Raw genomic sequence first — 22,189 nt, forward strand, 5'->3', positions numbered from 1 at the left:
CCAAAAACCTCAAATTATGATGCAGTTATAATTTTTTTTATTTGGTTGATTGTTTTCATACTTATATTTAGTAGAAGACACTGTTGTATTTTGAATGCAAGCAATGTTGATGATATAAAGGCCATATTGCTTTTTGAAATATTTTCCAATATTATCTTTGCGTTATTCAACTTAAATAATACATAAAAGGCGATGCTAAATGATTTCAGGGATTAAAATATAAAATGATTTCAGGGGTACTGATAATTTGTACCCCGTTTTTTTTTGAAATGGAGTCTCAGGGGTCCAAAGTGGCTCCCGCCGGAGGTCGTGGTGCTTGCGAAGGCGAGGTCATGAGTTCAAGGCTAACCTGAGCAACCTTATAAGCTCAAACTGATTGGCAAAAAAAAAAAAAAAAAAAAAAAAAAATGGAGTCTCGCTCTGTAGCCCAGGCTGGAGTGCAATGGCGGGATCTCAGCTCACTGCAACATCCGCCTCTGAGGTCCCAGTTCAAGCAATTCTTCTACCTCACCCTCCCAAGTAGCTGAGATTATAGGCACAAGCCACCATGCCCAGCGAATTTTTGTATTTTTTAGTAGAGACAGGGTTTTAGCATGTTGGCCTGTCTGGTCTTGAACTCCTGACCTCATGATCTGCCCATCTTGCCCTCCAAAGTGCTGGGATTACAGGCATGAGCCACCGTGCCCGGCCTGTACCCCATTTTTATAAAAATTGTGATAAATCATGAAATATATACAATTAAAGAAGAAACAATCATTCTTCAGAAAATTATAAAATATCTTTGCAGTTATGAAACATATAATATGAAATGTGAAGCTTCATGTTCAGGCCTCAGGCTAACTTCCTTTGAGTTTGAGAAGGGTCAAAGTGTACAAGAGGATTAAAAGAAGGGGCACTCCAGTCGGGAGAGGAAAGTATGAATAGCAGTGGTAGCATTAGAAACAGTCAGGATTAACTAGTGTCTGCAGTGTGAGCACCGATGAACATAGGACCAGAAATGTTTGAACTAAAATAATTAATTGCTTGGTGAGATTTATATTAGTGTGGCTGTATTATACTATACTTCATCCTTTGCCTCATTTAAATGAAGAAAAGTCAAAATATCTCTTTTTGCTTGAGAAAAAAAGAACTCACCCCATATAATATATAAATACTGGTCAGGTGAGATGGCTCACACCCAAACCCTAACTCTACTAAAAATGTAAAAATTAGGCAGGCATGGCTGTGCATACCTGGAGTCCTAGCAACTTGGGAGGCTGAGGCATAATCATTGTTTGAGCCCAGGAGGCAGAGGTTGCAGTGAGCCAAGTGTGTGCCACTGCACTCCAGCCTGAGAGACAGATCAAGACTCTGTCTCAAGAAAAAGCTATATATATATGTGTGTGCACGTGTGCGGCGCACGTGTGTATGTGTGTGTCTAACATTCTTTGTGCCTTGCCTGGGGTCAGTCTGCAAGGATGGGTGCAGGCGGGGATACTCAAAGCCGACAGCCAGAGCCAGTCCTTGTGTCCGGGGCTCACACTGGCACCTCTGAATCTTCAGAGTCCGCTGGCTTTTGAGTTATCATGATTGAGTGGGGGGGGGGGTTAGTGGGGGGGGGCACAGGGGTCCCTGGTTTGCAACTCCAGGAATGCAGCTCCAGAGGATCACGTTTCTTCCCCAGTACCTGTCCCCCACAGTCACGCTCTGCCCCGAGATGCAGCATTTGACAAGTGACCCCCTCAACACATACCACTTTCACCCACATCCGAGTGACTTTGCTCTTAACCTCCTTGAGACTTCCTTCCATCTCCAGAATAGGTCTTTATTTCCCAGTTCATTTTTGCCCATAAAATTGAGTTTGGAGGTATGAATATCATGCACAGAGGGTAGCTTAAGGGGTATAAGATGAGCACCCATCTGATACCCTTCCTCTTGAAAAAGTTCATGCTCAGGTGTTTGTGGGAAAAGTGAAAGCCAGTACCCACAGGAAACTATGGCTGAGCACAGGCTCACATCACAGCTGCTTCTCAGCCACCCATCTTTGAGGTGGTAGCACAGGACAGTTTAATGACAGCAGTGAGATCTGCTCTCAAACATGTGGTCAAGGTTCTTGCAGAATCACATCCCACCTGCCATGGCTTCCTGTGGAGGTGGTTTGATGAACTCTTTACTACATCTTCTGGTCAAGCAATGTTATCTGTCTAGAACCAATGCCTCATTTTCTGAAAACTTTTGTGGCTTAAAGAGAATCATAATGGGAGACACTCAAAGTCTCAGAGACTGGCTAGTGCTGGTCTCCTAAAGAAGCAGCTTTGGAAATCAATTACATTCCTTGTTCTTCCCTATCTAAAAATGAAGCTGGAGAACTCGGTTACTAGCTTAAGAGAAGAATATGAATGTTCCATTCATCCCCCTTCTTCCCACTGGAAACTATTTTATAGACCCTTCCTGGCAGCCTACTCATTTGTTAACATGACCTGAGAAGGATGATTTCTTGTACAACTTGAATACATCCTAGGAATAGCTCAGCATCACTCACCACTGCTGAGGTTGGCTGGAGTTCAGCTAGGTCGCCTGACAGTTCAGGATTTGCAGACTCTGGAGCACAGACCAGCTGAAGCCAGCATGATGCAGCAACCATCCAGGAGTGTTAGTGAGAAGATAAGGTCAGCTATGAAGAAAGCTGTGGGGGCTGTTGCCTGATCCTTGTCTACTGGCCTTTCTGTGAGTGTATTCTTCTTGCGGTTCCTGGACTGGTGAAAATCAATAAATCATCAAGTCATTGACTGCTCTGCCTACTCCACTACCACCTGTACATCTAGACTATAACTCTGATTCTCCCCTTACTCAAAATGAAGACTGTATGCCCACTGTGTCATAAGACCCAGGTGAATGGTACTGTTCTTGCCATCTCTCACTGTGTGTTTTGTTACTGCTGTGTGTTTCATTATGTGAGGAGTCACCAAGCTTGACCCATCATGGGTTATCCAACCAAAGCACAATATCTGATTAAATTCTACTCCCGGCCAAGGCGGGTGGATCACGAGGTCAAGAGATTGAGACCATCCTGGTCAACATGGGGAAACCCCGTCTCTACTAAAAATACAAAAAAAATTAGCTGGGCATGGTGGTGCGTGCCTGTAATCCCAGCTACTCCGAAGGCTGAGGCAGGAGAATTGCCTGAACCCAGGAGGCGGAGGTTGCGGTGAGCCGAGATCGCGCCATTGCACTCCAGCCTGGGTAACAGGAGCAAAACTCCGTCTCAAAAAAAAAAAATTCTACTACCCTGAGAACTGAAAAAAAATTACAAAAAATACTTTATGACGAAAGAATATAATCACTGGGTTTCAGATTTCAAATTAAATATTTCTGGTCAAATTATTGTATTAGTGCAAGATGATCTTGGTTGTTTGCCTTTTAGTGACTGGAATACAGGGAATTGGGTAGACTTTTGTGTGAGAGCAGAAAGCAAAATAAATGATTGAAAAAGTCAGCAGCTACCATCCACATTCTTCACCCCACTGAAGAGGCAGAGCTGGCTCACACTGGGATCTCTCTGCTTAAGTTCAGCATATTTGATCACTGAAGTGCAAAACACAAAGTGAATAAACACCAAACAAACCTAAAAGCTGGAGAAATACTGACAGGCCAAAAACCAAGAAGAAATAAGGCCCTTTGTTCCCCTCTTCTTGCTTTTGAATGTCTGAACAATGCTTTGTGAGGATAGAACCTCAGCACACTAACCAGCAAAATAGTCTGAGGACAGGGTACTGGACCTCTATTCCTAGCACAGCAGAGCAGAGATTTCAGGGTACTGGACCTCTATTCCTAGCACAGCACAGCAGAGATTTCAGGGTACTGGACCTCTATTCCTAGCACAGCACAGCAGAGATTTCAGGGTAGGACTGTTGTTGAGAGGCAATGGGTAAATAATCAATACGACATCATATTATATGATTACCAAATAGTGTGGGTTATGGGCTAACATATTTGGCATGAAGTGTCTTCAAAAGTAATTTGTTAGCCCGTTAAAAATTTCCAAGTAATGTAAAAATGTTTTAGTCCGGGAATTTCTGCCGCTTGGTTTGTAAAGCCTCTATAAGCATCTGTTTCTTTAAAATGAGAATCTGTCATAATCCTTTCTGTTCCTAAAATTCTGCAATATAATTCTCACATCTTTATCAGTAACCTATATAATCTTTAATGTAGGTAAATCCATTTTATGGGTAAAACAAAGACAAAATCAAAGTGTGGTGCCTAAAACTTAGACTTAATTGCAGTTTTCCAGGTGTGTATTCTATTCCTGGCTGCGGCAATAGCCATAATTAGAAGTTAAGGAAACTAATTAACTTCTGTGACAATAAATCAGTTCATCTAAAAATAATTAACAGAAATAACTGCCTTGCAAGTATATTATAAAATTAGGTGCAATTAATAAAAAAAGACTGAAATCATTCTTGAAACATAACAAGAGTGTGAAAAAACAACTGCAAGAGTTATTTGGCGGTGATGTTAAGATTATGTTGATTTAATCCTAAGGATATGAAAGTTGAAAGGCAACAAAACAACATTACAACCAAATTAACCCTTATAGCCATAATACTGATAAAATTATAAAAGTCTTAATGTGTAATGTGTATAATACGCATGGCACATAAAAATGTCTAGAAGAACAGCATTTCTAATCATGTCTCAGAAATACTGTAAAACTAACAATGTGTGCTGTTCATATGGGTCTTTATATGATGATTTGAAGAAACCCAGTTACTGCTCATTTATAACTCCAGAGTAATATTTTACAACATAGCTCAATATTATATTCTTTACCATTTAATTACATATCCCTGACTTAAGCAAAACTTACTAACTCAAAACGGTTATGCCCCTCAGTGTCCTGAAATTATGATTTCTTAGTTCATCAACCATGTCTTGATAATATTTAATACATTTTATGCACATATAAAATAAAATTATGAAAATTTACTTACAAAGACATGTGCAGCCATTTACAGACTATTTTGCACGTATCTATAAATATCCATTTATTTCATAGTTATTCAAAACAGTTCTTACGTGTTTGATGCTGTGCTAGGGGTACATATTTGAAAGATTAAACGTTAGTTCCCATATGTATTAGAGATACATGTATTAGAGATAAATATATTAGAGATAAATGCCAGTCATCCTATAATATAAAATATTCAATAATACAGGGATATTACAAAGGGATGAAAGGAGTACATTTGTCAGTTTGACTCACGGGACAGTTCACAATGTAGGGAAAGCATGCAAATAAGCAGGGGTGTTATGATCAAGGTAGTTTATAGATGTGGTTCATACCTGCAGTCACTTGCCTTTACATAAAGGCGATTATTCTCTTTAATCTTCTTGGACCTCGTGTAATCAGAAGGCCTTAGAGCAAAATCGGATTTCCCTGAGGAACAAACTCTGCTATGTATCTCTATAAATCTGAGAGATTCTGTTTCTCTGGAGAACTGTGAGTGGTACAAAATCACTCCAGAATACTTAGACGCATTTTCCCAAAACTGGGATATTCTCTTACATAACACAACTAAGCCATCAAACTCAGGAAATTGACATCGATCCATTGATACATTACTGTCATCCAATCTTCAGAACACAATCAGGATTCAGGCTGAGCACGGTGGCTCATGCCTGGAATCCCAGAACTTTGGGAGGCCTTGAGTTCCAGAGTTTGGAACCAGCCTGGGCAACATAGCAAGACCTTGTCTCTACAAGAAACAAAAATAAATCAGCTAGATGTGATGGCCCACTTGTAGTCCCAGCTACTTGGTATGCTAAGACAGGAGGTTCCCCTGAGCCCAGGAGGTCAAAGCTACAGGGAACTTTGATCAAGCCTGGGTTAACAGGGTTAAAATTTACAAATTCTACTTGATTAATTCCCTAATATCTTCACTGTTTTTGCCTGATGCTTTCTAAGCACTTTCCATCATAAAACCAGTTCTTTGTTGCCCCTTAGACTATCTTTCTCAATATTCTAGATGTCTTTTTCATGACTAATTGTAAAATTCCCATCCAATCCCTTAAATTTCAATCTATTGAATATTTTTGAAGATATATGTTGGTATTGTGTAAAAGTTTTACCTTGTAGTCTCTGTTCCATCGCCTGCTTTTACTGTGATTTTCTCATTATTTCTTCCCTTTTGAACTATCGTAAGTGTTATCATGATGGATTTTTTTTCCTTTTAACTGATTCACTAAGAATCTAGTCTGTATTCCTCAATTACTGAGTATTGCAAATACAAATATCAGAGATTTTTTAGGTTGATGTCTAATTTTTCCATATAATAACAAGAGATTAATAAAGATTTGCTGTTTAGACAGCGTATCTAAGAGCTTAAGAGAATGAAGATATTTATGTCCAAAAAAAGGCAGTCATATTATGAAGTTTTAGTTCTGTATTTAATTATTATTACTTTGCATTTGTTTTTTTGAGACAGGGTCTCACTCCGTCACCCAAGCTGGAGTGCAGTAGCACAATTATGGCTCACTGCGACCTCTGCCTCTGAGACTTAAGCAGTCTTTCCGTCTAGCCACTTGAGTAGCTGGTCCACAGGCTCACACCACCATACCCAGCTAAGGTTTGTGTTTTTAGTACAGACAGTGTTTTGGTATATTGCCCAGGCTGGTCTCAAATTCCCGAGCTCAAGGAATCCACCTGCCTAGGCCTCCCAAAGTGTTGGAATTACAGGCATGAACCACTGCACCTGGCCCTACTTTACTTTGATTCTTGGGACTAAGCCAAATTGTATGTCCCTTATGTAAGTATGAACCACCTTATGATTATTCTTACCAAGTTTCCTGTGTTTGCCCAGCACAGTTTTCTGAAACAGGTGTAATATAGAAAAATGTCCCATGAAAGATCTTCTTACGGTCTTTGGCATACAATGCTCATTCAAGACATTCTGGCATTTTTTAGGTTCATATAACAGCAATGTTCCATGAACTTTCATCTCCTCTTAGTAATACTAACCAATATGAAAATTACCGACACACGTAATTAGGAAGTCCAGTCAGATATTACTGAATTCAGTCAATCAAATTTAACAATCATAAAATTTTAATTAACTTTGATTTTGATTTGTTTGATCAGATTGTCCATTCAGTTGAAAATGTGGCTACCACATAGTTTCAGATTTGTATTCTACATGTTTGGTAAGCCAAGTCTCTATAAGAAAAGTCCAGTGAAGACTCAGATTGACAAGGCATGGGTCATGTGTCTCTTAATACTATATAATCAGAAAATGTTGTGGAAGAGTAATCAGAAACAACTAAACTAAATTAAATGCCTTCGGTATACGCAAAGACTGTGGCACCAGAAAAGGAGGGTGAATCAATACTGAAAAATTATAAGCTAACACAAAAGCTTGTACACAAATATTTATAGCAGCATTATCGATAATAGTTAAAGGTAGAAATAGCCCAGATGTCTGTCAACTGATGAAGGGATAAACAAAATTCTATATCCACGAAATAGAACATTATTGTGCCATAACAGAGATGGAAATACATACTGTAATATGCATGAACTTTAAAAATATTGTGCTAAATACAAACAACCAGAAACAAAATGTCACAAATTGTGTGAATTCAATTATATTATTGTCTAGGATAGGCAAATTCGTAGCATTAGAAAATGTATTAATACTTGCCAGTGACTACTGAAGGGTGCGAAGTTTCTTTCAGGGTTCATGAGAATAGAGTGCATACATAATAAACTGAAAATATTTTAACCACAATAAGTTCATTTCCTGTGCACATGGCAAGTCAATAAGCTGAGACACTGGGTTACAGAAGAGAAAGAGGTGTAATTGTAGGATCACCAAACTAGAAGATGGGAGGAATGAAATGCATCATTAAAACTACTTAATTTTACGGTATGTGAATTATATCTCAACTTTACAATTGAAAAAAATGTATGTTGCTGTCTGTTCTGCCTTTAGATATGCAATGCTGTGTGCTTGGGCATAGTTCTGTCCTCAGGATTTCATTCATTTCTTGGGCTATATGAGGCATCACTTCTTGCCTGAGGGGCTCCTCAGCACAAAGAGTTTACATATCTTCTACTCTCCAACAGCATATAAAACTTGATTTATATCTCATTTATTATTCTTTCTTATGTTCAGGAATGTCTCCCATTAGACTAGGAGCCATTTCTACCAGTTCGCTTACTTGTGCCCACAAACAAAATGTCCCCATAATGAGTACCACTCCTGATAGGAATTTTCAGAAATGCTGTTCTGGGTGGTGGGGAGTTTGTGAGGGAATGAGGATCTGGTTACATTTAGGGTTTTGCTTTTAAGCTGAATCCATCTAATACCAGCTCTTCTGCTGGTGGTTACAAAACACCCTCCTCAAGCTTGTGTTGTGAATCTGGAGTTGGGTATTTGTTATGATTCACACGTAACTTACAATGCTCGTGTCTACTGCCTCTATACCTCAAGATGATGAGATAAGTTGGCTGATTGTACGTTGTTTTCCATTAGCCTCACTCAATACGGGGGAATGTTATCAATGAAGGGACCAGGGCCAAATAAATTCAGGGTACAGTGAGATGGGACTCGCTGTCCTTAGAGGTTTTCTGAGTTATCAACCTGCAAAGATCAGTGAGTACTTACTGCTAATCCATGTTGCCATCCTAATTCCTTGAGAGAATCTGAAGTAGCACTCTGAGGTCTCTACACAGGACACAGAAGACCAAGCAAGGATTGGGAAAATAATGTTACAGAAGGGGCACTGAACAATAAACAACCTCCAGATGTAAGACGGTCCTTCAGAGAAACCACCAAAGAAAACTTTGTGATAATTAGGAAGATGATTCTCCCATTTGCTATTCAGGATCTTCAAATATAAATGAAAGAAGGAAGGAATGAATGAATGTGAATGTCGCATGTGATCTTTTCATGAAAATACAAAAAGTGAGAATGCCTTATTTCTTCCAATGAAAAATTTTGGAAGATGGCTAAGGAATTGAGGAAATTCTTGAAATTGTGTCTAAAATTGACTCGCATTTACTGAAGCCTTTTTACGTGCTAGTCTTTTTTGCTCTGCAGTACTTCAGTGACTCCCTTAATCACCACATCACATGATTGTAGGTACAGAAGATGGCATCACAACTGGTCATTTCTGTCAGGTCCTACCATTCCATTAATATGTATATTCTACCTTGGAACTGTTGTCTAAGATGAACCATTTTTTCCTGTTGCCTCTAAAACTAAGATGATGGTGTTATCAGGTGAAGAAGAGTTGATTCTCAGAGCTGCTTTAAAGTGGAAGCAATAAAAGGCAGGACATCTGTTCACAATTGTCAAGGATCTGAGTGGGCTGTCTGAGTTCTTCACCTTCCTGCTTTTGACTATACTTAGACTTCTCACTATCAGCCAGTGGCTCTGGTTTTGAATTTACCTATTTTTAAATCCAACCCCAGACCTCCTTCCTAGGTATGAGATTCGACTGGGTTCATAGTAAACTGATAATTTTTCTTTCTTTCTTTTTTTTTTTTTTTTTGAGATGGAGTCTTGCTCTGTTGACCAGGCTGGAGTGTGGTTGCACAATCTCGGCTCACTGCAACCTCCATCTCCCCCCGCCACGGCCCGTTCAAGTGATTCTCCTGCCTCAGCCTCCTGAATATCTGGGATTACAGGCACCCACTACCATGCCCAGCTAATTTTTTTGTACTTTTAAGAGAGACTTTTTATCAAGATGGCCAGGCTGGCCTCAAACTCCCGACCTCAGTTGATCCACCCACCTTGGCTTCTGAAAGTGCTGGGATTACAGGTGTGAGCCACGAGCCTGGCCTGAACTGATAATATTGTATCATAATAGATTCATTTCCTCTTCCATACACCAAGTCAATAAGCTGAGACACTGGGATGCAGAAGAGAAAGAAGTGTAATAAGTGTAATTATAGGGTCACCAAACTAGGAGACAGGAGGAAATCTCAATCTAACTCCCCAAGGAATTTAGGGTTAGGATTTCTAAGGGGTTGGGAATAGGCTGAAGTGTAGAGCTCATTGATTAGTAGAAGGAAGAGAATAGGGTGAATTCATGAGATAGGGAGATGAAGAAGCCTGTGTTCTCATGCTAATCCCATCCCTCTATAGAGGTCTTCAAAGTGATTGCTGCAACTCAGTGTCTGAGAAACATCTCAAGCTATCTTTAAACAAAAGCCTTTGTTTTGATTCTAATGTCACAGATCCTGCCTTTAGGAACAATAGAGATGAAAATCAATTCTTCAACAGTCTTGTGACCTTAATGTCAGGAATTTTATTTGTAGGAACAATCGGGATGCAAATGGTCAGTATCTATTGCTTATGTGACTTTCAGCAAGGAGGAAATGGGCCAAAGTTCAGCCTGACTAAAGCTTAGTTATAACTATACCTCTGTCCAGAACCCAGCATGCAATTCCTGTCAGCCCTGTGGGGATGGTTTCAAAGCTGGCATGTGATTGGCTAGAACACAGTGAAGAAACTATTTTAGGAAGATATGGGTTGACTCAAAGGGCTGAATTTAATGGTGAAACATTAGTCAGAGTGGAAGGCCAGCAGGACTATTGTAGATAATCTTTTTGTATATCTGCATGTGTACCTCACTCATGCTCTGCCTAAGAATCCACCATAACTCCAAAAAAGCACACTTAATATATAGTAGAAAGGTAGACATTGAGAAATATTCCATTGAGTTTACACCTTTTAATAAGCCTAAGCATTACTGTGATGACCAATGTGGGAATTAGCACGTGGAAGAGCTACCAAGGACAGAGACACTAGTGACTTTAGAGGGACTTGGAAGAATACTGAGGAAAAAGTCAAGCTCTGTGAAATATTTAAAGAGGTTTATTATAAGCCAATATGAGTTACCATGTCCCAAGAACTAGTCTCAGAAAGTCCCGAGAAAATGTACCCAAGGTGGTCGGGTTATAGTTTTGTTTTATACATTTTAGGGAGACAAAAGTTACAGGCAAAGAAGTAAATTAATACATCCCTTTTAGAGTTAAGCACAATGAAGCAGCATTCACATTAAATAGAGATATACATTGATTCAGTCTGGAAAGGCAAGACATCTTCATGTAGGAGCTTACCAGGTTATAGGTGATCTTGAAGATTTTGTGAGTGGTAATTACTTGAAAGAGTTAAGCTCTGTCTAAAGACTTGAAGTGAATACTGAAGACAAGGAAGACTGTGAAAGTCAAGGGTCTTTTTAAGTACATGAAGGCTCCATGTAGCAGCCTTAGATAATACGGTAAATGTCTATTTTTTTTTTTTTTTTTTTTTTTGAGATGGAGTTTCGCTCTTGTTACCCAGGCTGGAGTGCAATGGCGCGATCTCGGCTCACCGCAACCTCCACCTCCTGGGTTCAGGCAATTCTCCTGCCTCAGCCTCCCGAGTAGCTGGGATTACAGGCACGCGCCACCATGCCCAGCTAATTTTTTGTATTTTTAGTAGAGACGGGGTTTCACCATGTTGACCAGGATGGTCCCGATCTGTTGACCTCGTGATCCACCCGCCTCGGCCTCCCAAAGTGCTGGGATTATAGGCTTGAGCCACCGCGCCCGGCCCCTCTTTTCTAATCTTAAAGGTATCAGACTATCATTTAACCTGCCCTAGAGCTGGGAAGGACCTAGAAAAGTAAGAAGATTCTCTACAGATGCAAATTTCCTCCACAAAATATGACTTTGAAGGGCCATTTTAAATTATATTTTTATTTCCTTCCCGTAGATAGTGTGAGGACCTATGGTGTTATAGTAACTTAAGTAATATAATGTCGATTTCCACAAAACAGAGACAAATTAATGGACTATGTAAAAAGAAAAGGCTATAAACACTACAAACTGTTCATTATTAAGAAATAATTAAGATTTTTCTGTCATAGCAGTTGGAATAGATTGTCCTGAAACAGAAAGTCTTCTTTTAAAAAAAAAGTTAAATCACTATATAATATTACATAGCAGCATAAACTGCAAACAGATTATTCAAAAATAATTACAACTTTGCTTTCTTCTTTCCTGTATATTTTTACATTTTAGGGAAAATGTAAAAATATATATTTTATTATTCCTATATATTTTTACATTAGACTGGGTTCATAGTAAACTGAACCTATATATTTTCCTTATTTCTACTGTTTTTTTTTTTTTATTTACGTTGGGTGGAACTTCTTAAAATTTTTACAAATAGGTCAGGCATAGTTGCTCACGCCTGTAATCCTAGCACTCTGAGAGGCAGAGGTAGGTGGAACACCTGAGGTCAGGAGTTCAAGACCATTCTGGCAGACATGGTGAAACCCAGTTTCTACTAAAACTATAAAAATTAGCCATGTGTGGTGGTGCAAAACTCAAATTCCAGCTTCTTGGGAGGCTGAGGCTGAAGAATCACTTGAACCAGAGAGGTGGAGTTTGCAGTAAGCTGAGATTGGGCCACTGCCCCCCAGCTTGGGTGAAAGAGCAAGATTCTGCCTCAAAAAATAAAAAAAAATTATAAATAATAGTGACATATGTCCTGGTCATACATTCCCAAAAGTAAAGGTAAGCAGAAGACTATTGCACTGGATCTCATGGAGGCTCACTACTGAAGGGCTCCTGTCTCTATGGGTAAATTTGGATCCCTAGAAGAAGCAAGATTCCTTGATCAATGTGAGATCTAAAATGGGTAGTATACAAGATAAATCACTAACATCAACCAAGTTGATTATTGATTTTTAAGTGAATTGCAAAATTGCTGGCTGTAATTTGAGTTTATAAGTCTTAACTAGTCATTTTCAAGTTTCTGATGCCTTTAAAATATGTGTGTGTTGTGGGCGGGGGAGAATTTTTCCAAAGTCATTGTCTTAGAATTGACTCATGTTAGTGGTGTGCCTTCATCACTGGTTATTTCCTGTTTCTTGCCTGACGACTGAAGCTGATTCCTTGTAGCTTCCAAGAAATATTCTATATTCTTTAAGTGACCAAGTTGCTATTATGGCTTGAAACCAAAAGACTCAATTGATAACCACTTTTGTTTTCTTTTTTATTTCATAATTTGTTACATTTTTCCCTCTTAATGGCCACAAGGAAGTTTCACCACTATCTAGATTAGTTCTATATTTATTATTGCTGTACATCATTCAGTTGACTTCTTTAAAGTTGTTATGAATCTCGTTTCAGCAGCTTTTTTCTTTTTTTTAGATGGTGTCTCGCTCTGTCACTAGGTTGGAGGAGGGCAGTGGCACGATCTTAGCTCGCAGCAACCTTTGCCTCCTGGGTTCAAGTGATTCTCTTGCCTCAGACTCCTGAGTAGCTGGGACTACAGGCACATTCCACCACACCCAGAGAATTTTTGTATTTTTAGAAGAGATGGGGTTTCACCATGTTGACCAGTATGGTCTCGATCTCCTGACCCCATGATCCAACAGCCTTGGGATCACAAAGTGCTGGGATTACAGGCCTGAATGATCACACCAAGCCAGAAAATTTTTAAAAGTATAAATTCTCTGTTTGTTAATAACTTTGGGAATGCATCACCTCGTATCGGGATGCCTAAATTGCATCGATTCCATCTCTTTTGAAAAGTGGAAAGTCCTTGAGATTTACCAAGTCTTTACAGTCGCCATGGCCACTACAATTCCCCACTAAATTTCCATATGGTATAGGGATTGCACACAGTTTTGACAGACAAATCACTGCATTAAAGATGATGAAATAGAATACTTTGTTTCTTATGGTTACAGTATACAACATTTTTCTTGGTTTAAAATAAACAAGGATTTTTTAAAATTCCAGTTCAAAAATACTATTTCTGATCCAAATGCAGGGATACATAGCTGTCAGACTCTAAATAATGTTCTGTCTCTGGCACTTGGAAGAATAATTGTTTGACTGTGGCATTGAAGGTATTGGGGTGAGGAATTAAAAGAATGAACATTTTCCTCATTTATATAAAATTATACTGGCATCTGCATTTCATAGATACTTTAAGCTATTCTTCTAGACATAATATAATGGGAATAATTAGATCCATGATTTAAATTTAAAAAAAAAAAATTTTAGATGGACTTTAACCCTTGTTGCCCAGGCTGGAGTGCAGTGGCATAATCTTGGCTCACTGTAACCTCCGCCTTCCAGCTTCAAGCGATTCTCCTGCCTCAGCCTCCGAAGTAGCTAGGTTTACTGGCATGCGGTACCATGTCTGCCTAATTTTTGTATTTTTAGTAGAGACAGGGTTTCTCCATGTTGGTCAGGCTGGTCTTGAACTCCCAACCTCAGGTATCCACCTGCCTCGGCCTCTCAAAGTGTTGGGATTACAGGCATGAGTCACTGCTCCCAGCCCCATGATTTACTTTTATTATGTGATAAAAACTGCACTAGAGCATTACATTTCTTGGAGGCCATGATGCTACTTACTAGGAAAAATAATGAGATTCTCACCTGTACACCTGGAATAATGCTGCTGGACTTATCTCCACCTAGGTATCAGAGTGAAAAATGAGGAAAAAGAAGTCAAACCACATTTGATTGTGAGCCAAATTATCTAAAATATTAATTCCACTTAAAAGTACTGGAGGTCTATTAGAAATACATTTTTAAACTGTGACTAGAAAATTGATAGATAATTATCATGATGTGAGATTTACATAACACCTTCTGTGGCATGTTATAAAATGTCAGTCCTCTTAGCAAATTTTCTCCTGTTCTTGAAACCTCTTGTTATGTGATTATTAATAGTAGATTCTAATTTTCCTGATGGCCAAATACAGTTAATAATACACGTGCTGCTAGATATCAAATGAAAGCAAACAAGCAAACTAAAAAGGAAAGGGAAACAATAAAACTAACAAACAAAGGATGGAAGGAAGGAAGAGACACAAAAAAATACTTCAGAACTAAGACTGAACAGATTTACATTTCAATAAATCCAGGTGAGTTTAACTCATTTATTAAAATAGTTCCAATTTGACCATAAACATATCTATCTTAATGTTGTAGAAAAGAAACACACCTAAATCATAATGATTCATGAAGGCTAAATACTGAAAACAGAACCAAAGTATTATAGGGAGAATAAAATAAAAATAAAGGACCTGATTTTGATACCAGAGAAAGTAAATTAACAACAAAAATAGTTGTTAAAAAGTTATACAGGGACAAATTGTGAGCTGTAAGTATAATTCACAATGAGGATGTAATAGCATAACATTTATTTATACCTATATAACATATAATAAAGCAACAACTTTCATTAAGCAGAAATTTAAAAGAAAAACAGAGACTGCCATAGAGACAGACAGATGCAAAGTAGATTTTAGCATAGCTCTCCAATCTAGATGAATCAAGCGGATGCAAACAAATAAGATTTATATACTATGATCACTATTATTACACAGGTAGATTGGATATATAAATTGAAAGATAAAAAAGCAAGAGAAACAGAGAAAGGGGGAGACAGTGAGAGAAAAAGGGAGATGTTCTGAAAAGCAGAAGATATATATTTTATTTTAAAGTGAAGATAGAACATTTTTTAAAAAATATTTTATTGGACCATTTAGATATCTGACATTATATTTCAAAAATTAGAAATAATACAATACTGACCAAAATTTTTTGAGGCAAGAAATTAATACATTGTAGTGGCTTTTAAGTTGGAAACTAAAGTAAACAAAAACTAAAAAAAAATCTTTTAATATCATTTTGGATAATCAAGATCAGATTCCTTAGACATCCTTCAAGTCTCTGTGGTTTTACGATAAGGCTTTATTTCTTGGTGATGCCAAATGTTTGATAAGCAGAAATTTATTCCTGTAAAGTGCCACTGATCTTGAGTTGCCCTAGGAAGCCAGGCTACCATGCTGAATGGGGTACTAACTAGTGTGACTACCCTCGAGGTAGACAGGCCTGCTAGCGAGGAAAAGCCTAGTTGGCGTGTGACCGCATTAAGACCACCGAAGCAGGTGTTATGGGGAAATGGGAGAGGAGCACTGCTTGGTGGGAGGAAGCCTAGTAGCCTGTTGGGAGCCGTAGTACCTGACAAAGAATCTAGGACTCTATTCTACTACTAAATGATAGCAGGTCCTCCAGAGGACACCTAGCTCCATGCCAGTCACAGACACCCCTCACCTTTTCATGTGCAAATCTGCCAGCATAAGAAGGCTATTTCTAGCATTGCTTGTCAACACACTTTCTATTCCTGCATTTGTCATCGTTTGCATACCTTTAGTCCTCTTATGTGCCTACCAAGAGTTTCCAGGAACATTCTTTTTACCAAAAGATGCCACTCTCTGCTTGTTTCATAACCTGCTGAAAAGAAAACATAGTCCATAGACCTCTGCTTCCTGAAACATCCCAGTATCTTCAGCGACCTTCTACCTCATGGATGATGCTCCTCTTCCTTCACTTTAGAGATAAGAGAGAAAGGCTGGCTTTCTTAATTTTTCTTAATTCTCATCTTCATTCATTATCTCGCTCTGTTTCCCTTTATTTTTTTCAGCAAAATAAAAATTAAACACAAAAGTGTTTAATAACAGCTAATAATTTAGTTCCAGTTATCATTTAAAGACTTATTTTGTGTCTTAATAGTTCCTATTTGTACAAAGCCTCCAGGTTTTCAGGAATCAATTATTTTCAAACCCCAAAGGGTAAATTGTACTTTTACTTTTGGAAACATGGTGAGTAATTTTACAGCACTGAAATTTACATTTAGATGTGAAGTGTTAACTGAGAGTACCCAGCTTATGTGGACTCAAACAAAACATCTAAATAAAATATAAAACATCATAGGCTTAAATAATCATAAATGTGATGATAACTTTAAAAATGTGTGTGCTATAATTACATATTTCATGGAGAAATAAAGCTTCCCCACTTACATAAAGCAATGCCATGTCATATCCTGAAAATGCCTTGTCATTTCAGGTTTCCAATTCTATTTTTTTGACAGGTGAAAAGTAAGCAATAAACAAAAAAACTGATAAGGTCAAACACCTGTAATGTTGTCTTTAGTTTGAAACACTTTAATGTCATAAAGATGCTGACAAATGGAAATAGCTTTGAAGAAAATGAAGAAAAATGATTAAGGAGCTGAGAAGTTAAAATGAGAGATTAAAAAAATGAAAAATATATACTCTAGCTCAACCATGACAAGGTGGGATGAGCTGAGTTATCTGTTTTGAAAAATATGGAAATTATAATATCATAGAGCTTGCAGTGTTATTTTAAACACACACACACACACAGACACACACACACACACACACACACACACACACACGGCTTTCTGAAGTAATAGCCACATTTCCTTTGGTAAAGTTTTAATATAAAACACATTCAAGCCTCAAAAATGTCCAAAATGCTTTTCCATGTAATTATTCATATATTTAATTTTAGCTTTTAAAATATTGGGTTAAAATTCAAAGAAAAGAAATACCTCCACATTATTAATTGTCTATACGTCTACACTAAAATTGTTTTACTATGATTCAGTTCAGTGTACTGAATAGAGTATAAGGCTGTAAAAATATATCCTGTTCTATAATTTCATATCTGTCATGCACTAACAATAATCCCTTAGCCTCTTCCAGCCTTAGTTTCTTCATCTATGTATTGTAATAAGAATATTGCATTGGATGCTTTTTTAAAACTTTTCTGGAGCAATAGTCACAATTTTATCAAAATAAAATGTTGATAAAATTGATTGTTGGTGATATTTCTTTGAATAAACAAATGGAATGGGGAGTATAGAAAATACTTGTAAATGTTTTTAACAAATATTGTCTAATAAAATATGGTCATCTATAAAGCAACAAGAAAAGAGGCTGAAAAATGTAAGAAGTGCCTCTTTTTTCTGACTTCTTGATGAAAAGAAAATTAAGCCTTCTGTATTAGGTAAGATGAAATTTAAGCTTGTCAATTCGTTTTCTAAAGGTGAGTGCAGGAGGGCTTTTCATTGGTCCTGAAGCCAGGGAAGCACAAATGGCTGTGGAAAGACAAAGATTTAGCAGAGGACATAGGAATTTCGGCAGGTGTATTGAATCCCTTGGTAAGGTGGTGAAGAGGATTACACTGCCTACTGACTATTTGAATCGCTTTTAGAAATTAAGAGACGCTCTTGGCCTGAAAAATACTTTCCTTTAGATAAATTAAACCTTGTCCTTTTTTATGGGCAATATTTGCTCCTTCTGCACTTGTTTTAAAGAGTAAATAAAAAAAAAAATTATAATTACAAAAATAATTAGAAGTGTGAGGGAGCTTATTTGTGCATTTACTCAAATAACCAATGATATAGTTATGGTCAACATGCCAAAAAATTTAACAGTCACCAGTAGCTTATATTTTTTTAACTGAAAGAACAAAAAAGTAAACCAATAAATATTTAATATGGTAAGAGGTATTTATAAATGCTCTTAATAAAAATAATATATGAAAATAATTTATAGTGTGACTAGGGTTGGGATGGCATAATTTTACAGATAAGGTGGTCAGGATAATTCCTTTCTGAGATTATGACCTGAATAATCATGATCATTATAGTTAAATGGAAACCACAAAATTATGTTAATATATGCAAAAAGGGTATTTCAAGAAAAAGTAACTTTCTGAAACTACAAAGATATAATATTTAAACTTTTAATAGAAGAATTAGAAAGAAAGTGGTTGTTTCTTGGAAAAGAATCAAGTGTATAGGTATAAAATGGATGAAATATTATGCAAACAAAACAAGAAAAAAAGAAATGATAACTAAAATTGGAAGTAGAAGAGATGCATTTGAAGAGAAGATATTAGATAACTGTTGTGCAAGTCAAATTTTAGAATAATAAAATGAAGTGATACTGAACTAACAACGCATAATAATTAATAGAAGAAAATACCTCTTGGCTAAATAAATGTTTTAAGTGTTAAAATTAGAATAGATCTTTAAGTTTCTGAAATGTCAAATGAAAAGACACATGTCTAGGTGCATTATGGTGATATATATGGATGAAAAGAAGTAGAAAATCAAATACAATTTGATAGAAACAACCGTAACAACAACTTGCTTACTTAGGAAAGACTAAGTACTAGTCTTTTCATTTGCAACACTGGAAGCTAGAAGACATTTGGACATCATTTACCATTTATATGCAATTAAAAGAAAGTGGACTGTGAGCTAAGAATGATATGCCCAGGTAACATTTTCCCTTTAGAGAAGAGAAAAGAGTACAAGGAGTCAAATGCACAAAAATTCCAATAACAGAGATTATATAACCTTTAAACAAAAACAGAAAATTATTCAAACTAAGTAGAACAAAATCTCAAGAAAAGACCAAAGGGGACATAAAGTGATTAGCAATACATCTTTGACACATGTACAGTTACATCTAAAACTATCATGAGAATACAATTCTGTGTTTTGTATTTTTAATTATAATTTCTTAGAATATAAGGCACACGAAGGGCTATTGCAAACAAAAATTATAAAAAGAAAAAATCCTAACAGCCTAGCACTACCGTTGTAAGTTATTTTCACAAGATTTCATGCTTGTTGGTGAAGACAAGTGTAGAGCTGACGTAATGATTGTGGAAAATCAAAATATCTTAGTAATGACAAGGTGTGTATAAAATAACTGCATGTCATATAATAATATAAATAAATGGATTTAAACTCAGTAAACAAGCATCAGTGACTTTGTTTCTTTGACTATTAGAAATATATTTATAAGCAGCATATGATTATATACTTGTTCTAGAAATATTTTTGACCTCAATCTTTCTTTATTATTTTCTATCATTGTTTTTTGATTTTTTATTTTTCTGACACTGGTGTTTTTGTGTATATTAAGCATCCTTTGTTTTATTTAATTATTTGATCAAAAATTCTATGATCAAAATAATTTATTTGCCTAATTTAAATTTCTATTTTATTTTATTGAAGAAAAGAATATATTATGCAACAAATTTACTTTAAATCTGAATGGGCAAAAACTGGAAGCATTTCCTTTGAAATCTGGCACTAGACAAGGATACCGTCTCTCACTACTCCTATTCAATACAGTATTGGAAGTTCTAGAGAATAAAATACATAGGAACACAATTAACAAAGATATAAAGGACATCTTCACAGAGAACTACAAACCACTGCTCAAGGAAACAAGAGAGGACACAAACAGATGGAGAAGCATTCCATGCTTATGGTTAAGAAGAATCAATATCGTGAAAATGGCCATACTGCCCAAGGTAACTTACAGATTCATTGCTATCCCCATCAAGCTACCAATGACCTTCTTTACAGAACTTGAAAAAACCTCCTTAAACTCATATGGAACCAAAAGAGAGCCCACATAGCCAAGACAATTCAAAGGAAAAAGAACAAAGGTGGAGGCATCGTGCTACCTGACTTCAAACTATACTACAAGGCTACAGTAATGAAAACACATGTAGAACTATGTTCACTGTGGCACTGTTTACAATAGCAAAGACTTGGAAACAATTCAAATGCCCATTGACAATAGACTGGACAAGGAAAATGTGGCACATATACACCATGGACTACTATGCAGCCGTAAAAAATGATGAGTTTGTGTCCTTTGTAGGGACATGGATGAATCTGGAAACCATTGTTCTCAGCAAACTGACACAAGAACAGAAAATCAAACACAGTATGTTCTCACTCATAGGGGGATTTGAACAATGAGAACACAGGGACACAGGGAAGGGAGCATCAAACACTGGGGTCTTTTGGGGGGTGCCAAGGGAGTGACAGTGCAGGGGTGGGGAAGTCAGGGAGCAATAACATTGTGAGAAATGCCAGATGTAGGTGACAGGTGGATGGAGGCAGCAAACCATATTGCCATGTGCGTACCTCTGCAAGAATCCTGCATGATCTGCACATGTATCCCACAACTTAAAGTACAATTTTAAAAAACTTAAAAAATTGCTTTAAAAAACATAATATATTCCTAAAGATTAATAAATGGTTAATTTATTATTTCCAATTGCAGAATTTGTGGTTATAAAAATTAATTCTGACCAATCAGAAGATAACTTCTTTCTGCCAAGTAAACTGAGTGCGAAGATTTTTAAAGATTTGAATACTACTAAATATGGTATGGATAGACTCTTTTCTTGTGAATTTGTGAATCTCTTTGAATTGCGCTAATTCTGATAGACCTGGAATCTCCTTCATCGAAAGTTCCCTCTTTCAAATGTCTCCTGACACATTTCACTAGAACAGCTGCCTAGTTGTGAGGATGCTAAAAGTTAATTAGCAGCAAAACAAATTAAGTACTTGTAACTGATGGCAGTTAAAAGTAACAAATTCAAGTAATTTAGTTTTTGTAAAGTCAGTTAGCAAAGACCAAGAGAAGAAAATTTGATTTTTACTGGATAATGTGTGAGAATTTACCAGATGATAGTATTTTGTAAGATAACATTGTATCACTAAGCTACAGAAATTTCTCTGGATAAACTGGGAAAGTGAGTTCCAAATATTCCAGATATTTTGGCTTTAAAATTCAATATTAGAAAGATTTTGTTTTTGCTAGTTTAAGATTTTAAAACATATACCATAAATTGTATTGAAATGTCCATACTGTAAAATAACAATAGTAAATAATCTTTTTTTATCCTTTTTTCCATATCAGTTAAAACAGCTCCCTGTCTAGGCCACTCTAGCAAATGTCTTCAGGAGTAAAGACACGTAGATATGAGTGATTGCTTTTGGATTGTTGAAGTATATATGCATAGAAATTGAAAAACTCAGTATCCAAATTTTCACTACTAACATAGTAAAATGGAACAAAAGCCATAGTCCGAAAAGTTTCTTTTATTAAGAAAGAAAAACTGTATTTGACATCCCTGAACACTTATCTACTAAGAGGAAGGCAGGGTCAACTACATCATAAAATGCAAATTTTATGCTGAAGTAGAAAGACAAAAATAGAAATGATACGAAAGACACAGAAAACCTGCTCTTTCAGATTGCAGAATTTCGGGTGGAAGATGAAGAAGTAAAGGAACTGATTGCCAGAATGCTTGGCATCCTGTCCCTGGGCAGAAGTGTTGAAGTGGGAGGCTTGTTAGATTGGTTAAAGCTAGACTGCTTAAGGAGGTCATTCTGTGCCAGCTTCAAATCTCCTGGTTTGAAAAGTGCCAGAGAGATCATCCTGTCTTTATAAAAGGATAATGTTGCACATGGTGCTGCTGAAATATTAGGAAGATGAG

General features: G+C 36.9%; 1 pseudogene; it reads left to right on the forward strand.

Annotated features, from left to right (window-relative positions):
- Positions 1–1,457: 1,457 nt before the first annotated feature.
- On the forward strand, positions 1,458–22,143 carry LOC100399361 (peroxisome assembly protein 12 pseudogene; annotated as a pseudogene).
- The last annotated feature ends 46 nt before the right edge of the window (positions 22,144–22,189 follow it).

This window comes from Callithrix jacchus, chromosome 1, assembly GCF_049354715.1.
Source record: "Callithrix jacchus isolate 240 chromosome 1, calJac240_pri, whole genome shotgun sequence".
Lineage (NCBI taxonomy): Eukaryota > Metazoa > Chordata > Mammalia > Primates > Cebidae > Callithrix > Callithrix jacchus.